Genomic DNA, 12,772 nt, shown 5'->3' with positions numbered 1-12,772 from the left:
TGTGTGTGTGTGCCACCCCGTGGTGGTAGTGTGTACGCCGACAAGACTCTGTGGGATGTTCGACGTTGGGTTGATTGTATGTAAGAGTGGGATGAGAAAGTGGGGCGGACTTGGTGAGGCCGAAGTGGTAGGAGCAGCGCGGAAGGCGCGCAGAAAGCCGCGTGGTGCCAGCGTGCGTGGGTGTGTATCCAGTCGTTTTGTGATGAGGGCGGTAATTTTGTTTTCTGTGTGTGTTGTGTGCGATTGGGCGGTCGTATAGCTCAGTCGGTAGAGCAACAGTGCTAATAACGCTGCGGTCCCAGGGTTCGAGCCCCCTGTATGACCATTTTGCTCCTTTCTCTTGCTTTATCGCGGCGCTAGCAACGGTCCTTCGCGGCTTCTCACGCTTCTGGCGTGCTACTGCGTCTGCTCCAGACCTCTTACGCACTCAACCGAACCTCCATGTCACCTACAACGGGCGTGGCAAACACCGACTCGGAACTGCCTCGGCGGTTCGACTCCGACCAACGGACTCGAGTATCGGTCCTGGCTGCAAGATCTCCCGGAGCGCCAAGATGAGGTGTCCGAGCCTGTGTGTGTGTGTGCCACCCCGTGGGCAAGAGTGTACGGCGACAAGCTCTGTGGGATGTTCGACGTTGGGTTAGTTGTAGGTGAGAGTTGGGTGGGAAGTGGGCGGACTGGCGAGGCCGAGGTGGTAGAGCAGCGCGAAGGCGCGCAGAAGCGCGTGGTGCAGCGTGCGTGGGTGTGTATACAGTCGTTTTGTGATGAGGACGGTATTTTGTTTTCTGTGTGTGTTGTGTGCGATTGGCGGTCGTATAGCTCAGTCGGTAGAGCACAGTGCTAATAACGCTGCGGTCCAGGGTTCGAGCCCCTGTATGACCATTTTGCTCCTTTCTCTTGCTTATCACGCGGCGCTAACAGCGGCCCTTCGCGGCTTCTCACGCTTCTGGCGTGTTATTGCGTCTGCTCCAGACCTCTTACGCACTCAACCGAACCTCCATGTCACCTACAACGGGCGTGGCAAACACCGACTTGGAGCTGCCTCGGCGGCTCGACTCCGACCAACGGACTCGAGTATCGTTCCTGGCTGCAAGATCTCCCGGAGCACCAAGATGAGGTGTCCGAGCCTGTGTGTGTGTGCCACCCCGTGGGCTAGCTTGTACGGCGACAAGCTCTGTGGGATGTTCGACGTTGGGTTAGTTGTAGGTGAGAGTTGGATGGGAAGTGGGCGGACCGGCGAGGCCGAGGTGGTAGAGCAGCGCGAAGGTGCGCAGAAGCGCGTGGTGCAGCGTGCGTGCGTGTGTATACAGATGTTTTGTGATGAGGGCGGTATTTTGTTTTCTTGTGTGTTGTGTGCGATTGGCGGTCGTATAGCTCAGTCGGTAGAGCACAGTGCTAATAACGCTGCGGTCCAGGGTTCGAGCCCCTGTATGACCATTTTGCTCCTTTCTCTTGCTTTATCGCGGCGCTCACAACGGTCCTTCGCGGCTTCTCGCGCTTCTGGCGTGTTATTGCGTCTGCTCCAGACCTCTTACGCACTCAACCGAACCTCCATGTCACCTACAACGGGCGTGGCAAACACCGACTCGGGAGCTGCCTCGGCGGCTTCGACTTCGACCAACGGGACTCGAGTATCGGTCCTGGCTGCAAGATCTCTCGGAGCCACCAAGATGAGGTGTCCGAGCCTGTGTGTGTGTGCCACCCCCGTTGGGCTAGTTTGTACGGCGACAAGCTCTGTGGGATGTTCGACGTTGGGTCGGTTGTAAGTGAGAGTTGAGTGGGAAGTGGGCGGACTGGCGAGGCCGAGGTGGTAGAACAGCCCGAAGGCGCGCAGGAAGCACGTGGTGCAGCGTGCGTGCGTGTGTATCCAGTCGTTTTTTGATAGAGAGCGGTTTTTTTTTTTCTTTTTTGCTGTGTGCGATTGGCGGTCGTATAGCTCAGTCCGTCGGTAGAGCACAGTTCTCATAACGCTGCGGTCCCAGGTTCGGAGCCCCGTATGAACATTTTTGTCCTTTTGTCTTCTTATCTCGCGGCGCTAACAACGGTCCTTCGCGGCTTCTCACGCTTCTGGCGTGTTATTGCGTCTGCTCCAGACCTCTTACGCACTCAACCGAACCTTCATGTCACCTACAACGGGCGTGGCAAACACCGACTCGGAGCTGCCTCGGCGGCTCGACTCCGACCAACGGACTCGAGTATCTGTCCTGGCTGCAAGATCTCCCGGAGCGCCAAGATGAGGTGTCCGAGCTTGTGTGTGTGTGTGCCACCCCGTAGGCTAGTTTGTACGGCGACAAGCTCTGTGGGATGTTCGCGGTTGGGTCGGTTGGAGTTGGGTGGGAAGTGGGCGGACTGGCGAGGCCGAGGTGGTAGAGCAGCGCGAAGGCGCGCAGAAGCGCGTGGTGCAGCGTGCGTGCGTGTGTATCCAGTCGTTTTGTGATGAGGGCGGTATTTTGTTTTCTGTGTGTGTTGTGTGCGATTGGCGGTCGTATAGCTCAGTCGGTAGAGCACAGTGCTAATAACGCTGCGGTCCAGGGTTCGAGCCCCTGTATGACCATTTTGCTCCTTTCTCTTGCTTTATCGCGGCGCTAACAACGGTCCTTCGCGGCTTCTCGCGCTTCTGGCGTGCTACTGCGTCTGCTCCAGACCTCTTACGCTCTCAAATGAACCTCCATGTCACCTACAACGGGCGTGGCAAACACCGACTCGGAACTGCCTCGGCGGCTCGACTCCGACCAACGGACTCGAGTATCGGTCCTGGCTGCAAGATCTCCCGGAGCGCCAAGATGAGGTGTCCGAGCCTGTGTGTGTGTGCCACCCCGTGGGCTAGTTTGTACGGCGACAAGCTCTGTGGGATGTTCGACGTTGGGTCGGTTGTAAGTGAGAGTTGGGTGGGAAGTGGGCGGACTGGTGAGGCCGAGGTGGTAGAGCAGCGCGAAGGCGCGCAGAAGCGCGTGGTGCAGCGTGCGTGCGTGTGTATCCAGTCGTTTTGTGATGAGGGCGGTATTTTGTTTTCTGTGTGTGTTGTGTGCGATTGGCGGTCGTATAGCTCAGTCGGTAGAGCACAGTGCTAATAACGCTGCGGTCCAGGGTTCGAGCCCCTGTATGACCATTTTGCTCCTTTCTCTTGCTTTATCGCGGCGCTAACAACGATCCTTCGCGGCTTCTCGCGCTTCTGGCGTGCTACTGCGTCTGCTCCAGACCTCTTACGCACTCAACCGAACCTTCATGTCACCTACAACGGGCGTGGCAAACACCGACTCGGAACTGCCTCGGCGGCCCGACTCCGACCAACGGACTCGAGTATCGGTCCTGGCTGCAAGATCTCCCGGAGCGCCAAGATGAGGTGTCCGAGCCTGTGTGTGTGTGCCACCCCGTGGGCTAGTTTGTACGGCGACAAGCTCTGTGGGATGTTCGACGTTGGGTCGGTTGTAAGTGAGAGTTGGGTGGGAAGTGGGCGGACTGGCGAGGCCGAGGTGGTAGAGCAGCGCGAAGGCGCGCAGAAGCGCGTGGTGCAGCGTGCGTGCGTGTGTATCCAGTCGTTTTGTGATGAGGGCGGTATTTTGTTTTCTGTGTGTGTTGTGTGCGGTTGGCGGTCGTATAGCTCAGTCGGTAGAGCACAGTGCTAATAACGCTGCGGTCCAGGGTTCGAGCCCCTGTATGACCATTTTGCTCCTTTCTCTTGCTTATCGCGGCGCTAACAACGGTCCTTCGCGGCTTCTCACGCTTCTGGTGTGCTACTGCGTCTGCTCCAGACCTCTTGCGCACTCAACCGAACCTCCATGTCACCTACAACGGGCGTGGCAAACACCGACTCGGAACTGCCTCGGCGGCTCGACTCCGACCAACGGACTCGAGTATCGGTCCTGGCTGCAATATCTCCCGGAGCGCCAAGATGAGGTGTCCGAGCCTGTGTGTGTGTGTGTCACCCCGTGGGCAAGAGTGTACGGTGACAAGCTCTGTGGGATGTTCGACGTTGGGTTGATTGTAAGTAAGAGTTGGGTGGGAAGTGGGCGGACTGGCGAGGCCGAGGTGGTAGAGCAGCGCGAAGGCGCGCAGAAGCGCGTGGTGCAGCGTGCGTGCGTGTGTATCCAGTCGTTTTGTGATGAGGGCGGTTATTTTTGTTTTTCTGTAGTGTGTTAGTTGTGCGGTTGGGCGGGTCGGTATAGCTTCAGTTCGGGTAGAGCACAGTGGCTAATTAAACGCTGGCGGTTCCCAGGGTTCGAGGCCCCTGTATGGACCACTTTTGCTCCCTTTCTCTTGCTTTATCACGCGGGCGCTAAACAACGGTCCTTCGCGAGCTTCTCACGCTTCTGGCGTGTTATTGCGTCTGCTCCAGACCCTCTTACGCACTCAAACCGAACCTTCCATGTCACGTACAACGGGCGTGGCAAACACCGACTCGGAACTGCCTCGGCAGGCTCGACTCTGACCAACGGGACTCGAGTATCGGTCCTGGCTGACAAGATCTCCCCGGAGCGTCAAGAATGAGGTGTCCCGAAGCTGGTGGTGTGGTGGTGTGACCCACCCGCGTTGGGCTAGGTTGTGTAACGGCGAACAAGCTCTGTGGGATGTTTCGAACGTTGGGTTCGGTTGTAGGTGAGAGTTGGGGTGAGAAGTGGGGCGGACTGGCGAGGCCGAGGTGGGTAGAAACAGCGCGAAAGGCGCGCAGAAGCGCGTGGTGCAGCGTGCGTGCGTGTGTATCCAGTCGTTTTGTGATGAGGGCGGTATTTTGTTTTCTGTGTGTGTTGTGTGCGATTGGCGGTCGTATAGCTCAGTCGGTAGAGTACAGTGCTAATAACGCTGCGGTCCAGGGTTCGAGCCACTGTATGACCATTTTGCTCCTTTCTCTTGCTTTATCGCGGCGCTAACAACGGTCCTTCGCGGCTTCTCACGCTTCTGGCGTGTTATTGCGTCTGCTCCAGACCTCTTACGCACTCAACCGAACCTTCATGTCACCTACAACGGGCGTGGCAAACACCGACTCGGAGCTGCCTCGGCGGCTCGACTCCGACCAACGGACTCGAGTATCGGTCCTGGCTGCAAGATCTCCCGGAGCGCAAAGATGAGGTGTCCGAGCCTGTGTGTGTGTGTGCCACCCCGTGGGCTAGTTTGTACGGCGACAAGCTCTGTGGGATGTTCGACGGTGCGTTAGTTGTAGGTAAGAGTTGGATGGGAAGTGGGCGGACCGGCGAGGCCGAGGTGGTAGAGCAGCGCGAAGGCGCGCAGAAGCGCGTGGTGCAGCGTGCGTGCGTGTGTATCCAGACGTTTTGTGATGAGGGCGGAATTTTGTTTTTCTTTGTGTGGTGTGTGCGATTGGGGGGTCGATAGCTCAGTCGGAAGAGCACGGTGCTAAATACCGCTTCCGCCCAGGGTTTCGAGCCCCTGTATGACCATTTTGCTCCTTTCGCTTGCTTATCACGCGGCGCTAACAACGGTCCTTCGCGGCTTCTCACGCTTCTGGCGTGTTATTGCGTCTGCTCCAGACCTCTTACGCACTCAACCGAACCTTCATGTCACCTACAACGGGCGTGGCAAACACCGACTCGGAGCTGCCTCGGCGGCTCGACTCCGACCAACGGACTCGAGTATCTGTCCTGGCTGCAAGATCTCCCGGAGCCCCAAGATGAGGTGTCAGAGCCTGTGTGTGTGTGTGCCACCCCGTGGGCTAGTTTGTACGGCGACAAGCTCTGTGGGATGTTCGACGTTGGGTTGATTGTAGGTGAGAGTTGGATGGGAAGTGGGCGGACCGGCGAGGCCGAGGTGGTATAGCAGCGCGAAGGTGCGCAGAAGCGCGTGGTGCAGCGTGCGTGGGTGTGTATACAGACGTTTTGTGATGAGGGCGGTATTTTGTTTCTTGTGTGTTGTGTGCGATTGGCGGTCGTATAGCTCAGTCGGTAGAGCACAGTGCTAATAACGCTGCGGTCCAGGGTTCGAGCCCCTGTATGACCATTTTGCTCCTTTCTCTTGCTTTATCGCGGCGCTAACAACGGTCCTTCGTGGCTTCTCGCGCTTCAGGCGTGCTACTGCGTCTGCTCCAGACCTCTTACGCACTCAACCGAACCTCCATGTCACCTACAACGGGCGTGGCAAACACCGACTCGGAACTGCCTCGGCGGCTCGACTCCGACCAACGGACTCGAGTATCGGTCCTGGCTGCAAGATCTCCCGGAGCGCCAAGATGAGGTGTCCGAGCCTGTGTGTGTGTGCCACCCCGTGGGCTAATTTGTACGGCGACAAGCTCTGTGGGATGTTCGACGTTGGGTCGGTTGTAAGTGAGAGTTGGGTGGGAAGTGGGCGGACTGGCGAGGCCGAGGTGGTATAGCAGCGCCGAAGGTGCGCAGAAGCGCGTGGTGCAGCGTGCGTGCGTGTGTATCCAGTCGTTTTGTGATTGAGGGCGGAATTTTGTTTTCTGTGTGTGTTGTGTGCGATTGGCGGTCGTAAAAATAGCTCAGTCGGTAGAGCACAGTGCTAATAACGCTGGCGGTCCAGGGTTCGAAGCCCCTGTATGACCATTTTGCTCCTTTCTCTTGCTTTATCGACGGCGCTAAACAACGGTCCTTTCGCGGCTTCTCACGCTTCTGGCGTTGCCTTTACTTTGCGTTCCTGCTCCAGACCTCTTACGCACTCAAATGAACCTCCATGTCACCTACAGCGGGCGTGGCAAACACCGACTCGGAACTGCCTCGGCGGCTCGACTCCGACCAACGGACTCGAGTATCGGTCCTGGCTGCAAGATCTCCCGGAGCGCCATAATGAAGGTGTCCGAGCCCTGTGTGTGTGTGCCACCCCGTGGGCTAGTTTGTACGGTGACAAGCTCTGTGGGATGTTCGACGTTGGGTCAGATGTAAGTGAGAGTTGGGTGGGAAGTGGGCGGACTGGCGAGGCCGAGGTGGTAGAGCAGCGCGAAGGCGCGCAGAAGCGCGTGGTGCAGCGTGCGTGCGTGTGTATCCAGTCGTTTTGTGATGAGGGCGGTATTTTGTTCTCTGTGTGTGTGTGTGTGCGATTGGGCGGTCGTATAGCTCAGTCGGTAGAGCACAGTGCTAATAACGCTGCGGTCCAGGGTTCGAGCCCCTGTATGACCATTTTGCTCCTTTCTCTTGCTTTATCGCGGCGCTAACAACGGTCCTTGCGCGGCTTCTCGCGCTTCTGGCGTGCTACTGCGTCTGCTCCAGACCTCTTACGCACTCAACCGAACCTCCATGTCACCTACAACGGGCGTGGCAAACACCGACTCGGAAACTGCCTCGGCGGCTCGACTCCGACCAACGGACTCGAGTATCGGTCCTGGCTGCAAGATCTCCCGGAGCGCCAAGATGAGGTGTCCGAGCCTGGGCGTGTGTGCCACCCCGTGGGCTAATTTGTACGGCGACAAGCTCTGTGGGATGTTCGACGTTGGGTCGGTTGTAAGTGAGAGTTGGATGGGAAGTGGGCGGACCGGCGAGGCCGAGGTGGTATAGCAGCGCGAAGGTGCGCAGAAGCGCGTGGTGCAGCGTGCGTGGGTGTGTATACAGTCGTTTTGTGATGAGGGCGGTATTTTGTTTTCTGTGTGTGTTGTGTGCGATTGGCGGTCGTATAGCTCAGTCGGTAGAGCACAGTGCTAATAACGCTGCGGTCCAGGGTTCGAGCCCCTGTATGACCATTTTGCTCCTTTCTCTTGCTTTATCGCGGCGCTCACAACGGTCCTTCGCGGCTTCTCGCGCTTCTGGCGTGCTACTGCGTCTGCTCCAGACCTCTTACGCACTCAACCGAACCTCCATGTCACCTACAACGGGCGTGGCAAACACCGACTCGGAACTGCCTCGGCGGCTCGACTCCGACCAACGGACTCGAGTATCGGTCCTGGCTGCAAGATCTCCCGGAGCGCCAAGATGAGGTGTCCGAGCCTGTGTGTGTGTGCCACCCCGTGGGCTAGTTTGTACGGCGACAAGCTCTGTGGGATGTTCGACGTTGGGTTGATTGTAGGTAAGAGTTGGATGGGAAGTGGGCGGACCGGCGAGGCCGAGGTGGTAGAGCAGCGCGAAGGCGCGCAGAAGCGCGTGGTGCAGCGTGCGTGCGTGTGTATCCAGTCGTTTTGTGATGAGGGCGGTATTTTGTTTTCTGTGTGTGTTGTGTGCGATTGGCGGTCGTATAGCTCAGTCGGTAGAGCACAGTGCTAATAACGCTGCGGTCCAGGGTTCGAGCCCCTGTATGACCATTTTGCTCCTTTCGCTTGCTTATCACGCGGCGCTAACAACGGTCCTTCGCGGCTTCTCACGCTTCTGGCGTGTTATTGCGTCTGCTCCAGACCTCTTACGCACTCAACCGAACCTCCATGTCACCTACAACGGGCGTGGCAAACACCGACTCGGAACTGCCTCGGCGGTTCGACTCCGACCAACGGACTCGAGTATCGGTCCTGGCTGCAAGATCTCCCGGAGCGCCAAGATGAGGTGTCCGAGCCTGTGTGTGTGTGTGCCACCCCGTGGGCTAGATTGTACGGCGACAAGCTCTGTGGGATGTTCGACGTTGGGTCGGTTGTAAGTGAGAGTTGGGTGGGAAGTGGGCGGACTGGCGAGGCCGAGGTGGTATAGCAGCGCGAAGGTGCGCAGAAGCGCGTGGTGCAGCGTGCGTGCGTGTGTATCCAGTCGTTATGTGATGAGGGTGGTATTTTGTTTTATGTGTGTGTTGTGTGCGATTGGCGGTCGTATAGCTCAGTCGGTAGAGCACAGTGCTAATAACGCTGCGGTCCAGGGTTCGAGCCCCTGTATGACCATTTTGCTCCTTTCTCTTGCTTTATCGCGGCGCTAACAACGGTCCTTCGCGGCTTCTCGCGCTTCTGGTGTGCTACTGCGTCTGCTCCAGACCTCTTACGCACTCAACCGAACCTCCATGTCACCTACAACGGGCGTGGCAAACACCGACTCGGAACTGCCTCGGCGGCTCGACTCCGACCAACGGACTCGAGTATCGGTCCTGGCTGCAAGATCTCCCGGAGCGCCAAGATGAGGTGTCCGAGCCTGTGTGTGTGTGCCACCCCGTGGGCTAGTTTGTACGGTGACAAGCTCTGTGGGATGTTCGACGTTGGGTCAGATGTAAGTGAGAGTTGGGTGGGAGGTGGGCGGACTGGCGAGGCCGAGGTGGTAGAGCAGCGCGAAGGCGCGCAGAAGCGCGTGGTGCAGCGTGCGTGCGTGTGTATCCAGTCGTTTTGTGATGAGGGCGGTATTTTGTTTTCTGTGTGTGTTGTGTGCGATTGGCGGTCGTATAGCTCAGTCGGTAGAGCACAGTGCTAATAACGCTGCGGTCCAGGGTTCGAGCCCCTGTATGACCATTTTGCTCCTTTCTCTTGCTTTATCGCGGCGCTAGCAACGGTCCTTCGCGGCTTCTCACGCTTCTGGCGTGCTACTGCGTCTGCTCCAGACCTCTTACGCACTCAACCGAACCTCCATGTCACCTACAACGGGCGTGGCAAACACCGACTCGGAACTGCCTCGGCGGCTCGACTCCGACCAACGGACTCGAGTATCGGTTCCTGGCTGGCAAGATCTTCCCGGAGCGCCAAGATGAGGTGTCCGAGCCTGTGTGTGTGTCCCACTCCGTGGACTAGTTTGTACGGTGACATGCTCTGTGGGATGTTCGACGTTGGGTCAGATGTAAGTGAGAGTGGGTGGGAAGTGGGCCGACTGGCGAGGCCGAGGTGGTAGAGCAGCGCGAAGGCGCGCAGAAGCGCGTGGTGCAGCGTGCGTGCGTGTGTATCCAGTCGTTTTGTGATGAGCGCGGTATTTTGTTTTCTGTGTGTGTTGTGTGCGATTGGCGGTCGTATAGCTCAGTCGGTAGAGCACAGTGCTAATAACGCTGCGGTCCAGGGTTCGAGCCCCTGTATGACCATTTTGCTCCTTTCTCTTGCTTTATCGCGGCGCTAGCAACGGTCCTTCGCGGCTTCTCGCGCTTCTGGCGTGCTACTGCGTCTGCTCCAGACCTCTTACGCACTCAAATGAACCTCCATGTCACCTACAACGGGCGTGGCAAACACCGACTCGGAACTGCCTCGGCGGCTCGACTCCGACCAACGGACTCGAGTATCGGTCCTGGCTGCAAGATCTCCCGGAGCGCCAAGATGAGGTGTCCGAGCCTGTGTGTGTGTGCCACCCCGTGGGCTAGTTTGTACGGTGACAAGCTCTGTGGGATGTTCGACGTTGGGTCAGATGTAAGTGAGAGTTGGGTGGGAAGTGGGCGGACCGGCGAGGCCGAGGTGGTAGAGCAGCGCGAAGGTGCGCAGAAGCGCGTGGTGCAGCGTGCGTGCGTGTGTATACAGATGTTTTGTGATGAGGGCGGTATTTTGTTTTCTTGTGTGCTGTGTGCGATTGGCGGTCGTATAGCTCAGTCGGTAGAGCACAGTGCTAATAACGCTGCGGTCCAGGGTTCGAGCCCCTGTATGACCATTTTGCTCCTTTCTCTTGCTTTATCGCGGCGCTAATAACGGTCCTTCGTGGCTTCTCGCGCTTCTGGCGTGCTACTGCGTCTGCTCCAGACCTCTTACGCACTCAACCGAACATTCATGTCACCTACAACGGGCGTGGCAAACACCGACTCGGAGCTGCCTCGGCGGCTCGACTCCGACCAACGGACTCGAGTATCTGTCCTGGCTGCAAGATCTCCCGGAGCGCCAAGATGAGGTGTCAGAGCCTGTGTGTGTGTGTGCCACCCCGTGGGCAAGAGTGTACGGCGACAAGCTCTGTGGGATGTTCGACGTTGGGTCAGATGTAAGTGAGAGTTGGGTGGGAAGTGGGCGGACTGGCGAGGCCGAGGTGGTAGAGCAGCGCGAAGGCGCGCAGAAGCGCGTGGTGCAGCGTGCGTGCGTGTGTATCCAGTCGTTTTGTGATGAGGGCGGTATTTTGTTTTCTTGTGTGTTGTGTGCGATTGGCGGTCGTATAGCTCAGTCGGTAGAGCACAGTGCTAATAACGCTGCGGTCCAGGGTTCGAGCCCCTGTATGACCATTTTGCTTCTTTCTCTTGCTTTATCGCGGCGCTAACAACGGTCCTTCGCGGCTTCTCACGCTTCTGGCGTGCTACTGCGTCTGCTCCAGACCTCTTACGCACTCAACCGAACCTCCATGTCACCTACAACGGGCGTGGCAAACACCGACTTGGAGCTGCCTCGGCGGCTCGACTCCGACCAACGGACTCGAGTATCGGTCCTGGCTGCAAGATCTCCCGGAGCGCCAAGATGAGGTGTCCGAGCCTGTGTGTGTGTGCCACCCCGTGGGCTAGTTTGTACGGCGACAAGCTCTGTGGGATGTTCGACGTTGGGTCAGATGTAAGTGAGAGTTGGGTGGGAAGTGGGCGGACCGGCGAGGCCGAGGTGGTAGAGCAGCGCGAAGGTGCGCAGAAGCGCGTGGTGCAGCGTGCGTGCGTGTGTATACAGATGTTTTGTGATGAGGGCGGTATTTTGTTTTCTTGTGTGTTGTGTGCGATTGGCGGTCGTATAGCTCAGTCGGTAGAGCACAGTGCTAATAACGCTTCGGTCCAGGGTTCGAGCCCCTGTATGACCATTTTGCTCCTTTCTCTTGCTTTATCGCGGCGCTAGCAACGGTCCTTCGCGGCTTCTCACGCTTCTGGCGTGCTACTGCGTCTGCTCCAGACCTCTTACGCACTCAAATGAACCTCCATGTCACCTACAACGGGCGTGGCAAACACCGACTCGGAACTGCCTCGGCGGCTCGACTCCGACCAACGGACTCGAGTATCGGTCCTGGCTGCAAGATCTCCCGGAGCGCCAAGATGAGGTGTCCGAGCCTGTGTGTGTGTGCCACCCCGTGGGCAAGAGTGTACGGCGACAAGCTCAGTGGGATGTTCGACGTTGGGTTGATTGTAAGTGAGAGTTGGGTGGGAAGTGGGCGGACCGGCGAGGCCGAGGTGGTAGAGCAGCGCGAAGGCGCGCAGAAGCGCGTGGTGCAGCGTGCGTGCGTGTGTATCCAGTCGTTTTGTGATGAGGGCGGTATTTTGTTTTCTGTGTGTGTTGTGTGCGATTGGCGGTCGTATAGCTCAGTCGGTAGAGCACAGTGCTAATAACGCTGCGGTCCAGGGTTCGAGCCCCTGTATGACCATTTTGCTCCTTTCTCTTGCTTTATCGCGGCGCTAACAACGGTCCTTCGCGGCTTCTCGCGCTTCTGGTGTGCTACTGCGTCTGCTCCAGACCTCTTACGCACTCAACCGAACCTCCATGTCACCTACAACGGGCGTGGCAAACACCGACTCGGAACTGCCTCGGCGGCTCGACTCCGACCAACGGACTCGAGTATCGGTCCTGGCTGCAAGATCTCCCGGAGCGCCACGATGAGGTGTCCGAGCCTGTGTGTGTGTGTGTGCCACCCCGTGGGCTAGTTTGTACGGCGACAAGCTCTGTGGGATGTTCGACGTTGGGTTAGTGGTAGGTGAGAGTTGGATGGGAAGTGGGCGGACCGGCGAGGCCGAGGTGGTAGAGCAGCGCGAAGGTGCGCAGAAGCGCGTGGTGCAGCGTGCGTGCGAGTGTATACAGACGTTTTGTGATGAGGGCGGTATTTTGTTTTCTTGTGTGTTGTGTGTAGCTCAGTCGGTAGAGCACAGTGCTAATAACGCTGCGGTCCAGGGTTCGAGCCCCTGTATGACCATTTTGCTCCTTTCGCTTGCTTATCACGCGGCGCTAACAACGGCCCTTCGCGGCTTCTCACGCTTCTGGCGTGCTACTGCGTCTACTCCAGACCTCTTACGCACTCAACCGAACCTCCATGTCACCTACAACGGGCGTGGCAAACAC

General features: G+C 58.0%; 4 non-coding genes across 4 annotated transcripts; all 4 read left to right on the top strand.

Moving 5' to 3' along the window:
• Window positions 1-249: 249 nt before the first annotated feature.
• On the top strand, window positions 250-325 carry PITG_25759. Its single transcript has one exon. It is a non-coding gene; the product is annotated as a tRNA-Ile (tRNA).
• Window positions 326-5,319: 4,994 nt separating this feature from the next.
• Window positions 5,320-5,393, top strand: PITG_25752. The gene has a single exon. It is a non-coding gene; the product is annotated as a tRNA-Leu (tRNA).
• A 1,040-nt stretch (window positions 5,394-6,433) lies between these two features.
• PITG_25750 lies at window positions 6,434-6,512 on the top strand. The gene has a single exon. It is a non-coding gene; the product is annotated as a tRNA-Ile (tRNA).
• Window positions 6,513-12,551: 6,039 nt separating this feature from the next.
• Window positions 12,552-12,626, top strand: PITG_25739. Its single transcript has one exon. It is a non-coding gene; the product is annotated as a tRNA-Ile (tRNA).
• Window positions 12,627-12,772: the final 146 nt, after the last annotated feature.

This window comes from Phytophthora infestans, genomic scaffold (genome assembly GCF_000142945.1).
Source record: "Phytophthora infestans T30-4 supercont1.4 genomic scaffold, whole genome shotgun sequence".
Classification (NCBI taxonomy): domain Eukaryota; phylum Oomycota; class Peronosporomycetes; order Peronosporales; family Peronosporaceae; genus Phytophthora; species Phytophthora infestans.
The sequence above is the reverse complement of the archived record's forward strand: the minus strand, read 5'-3'. Positions and strand labels throughout refer to the sequence as shown.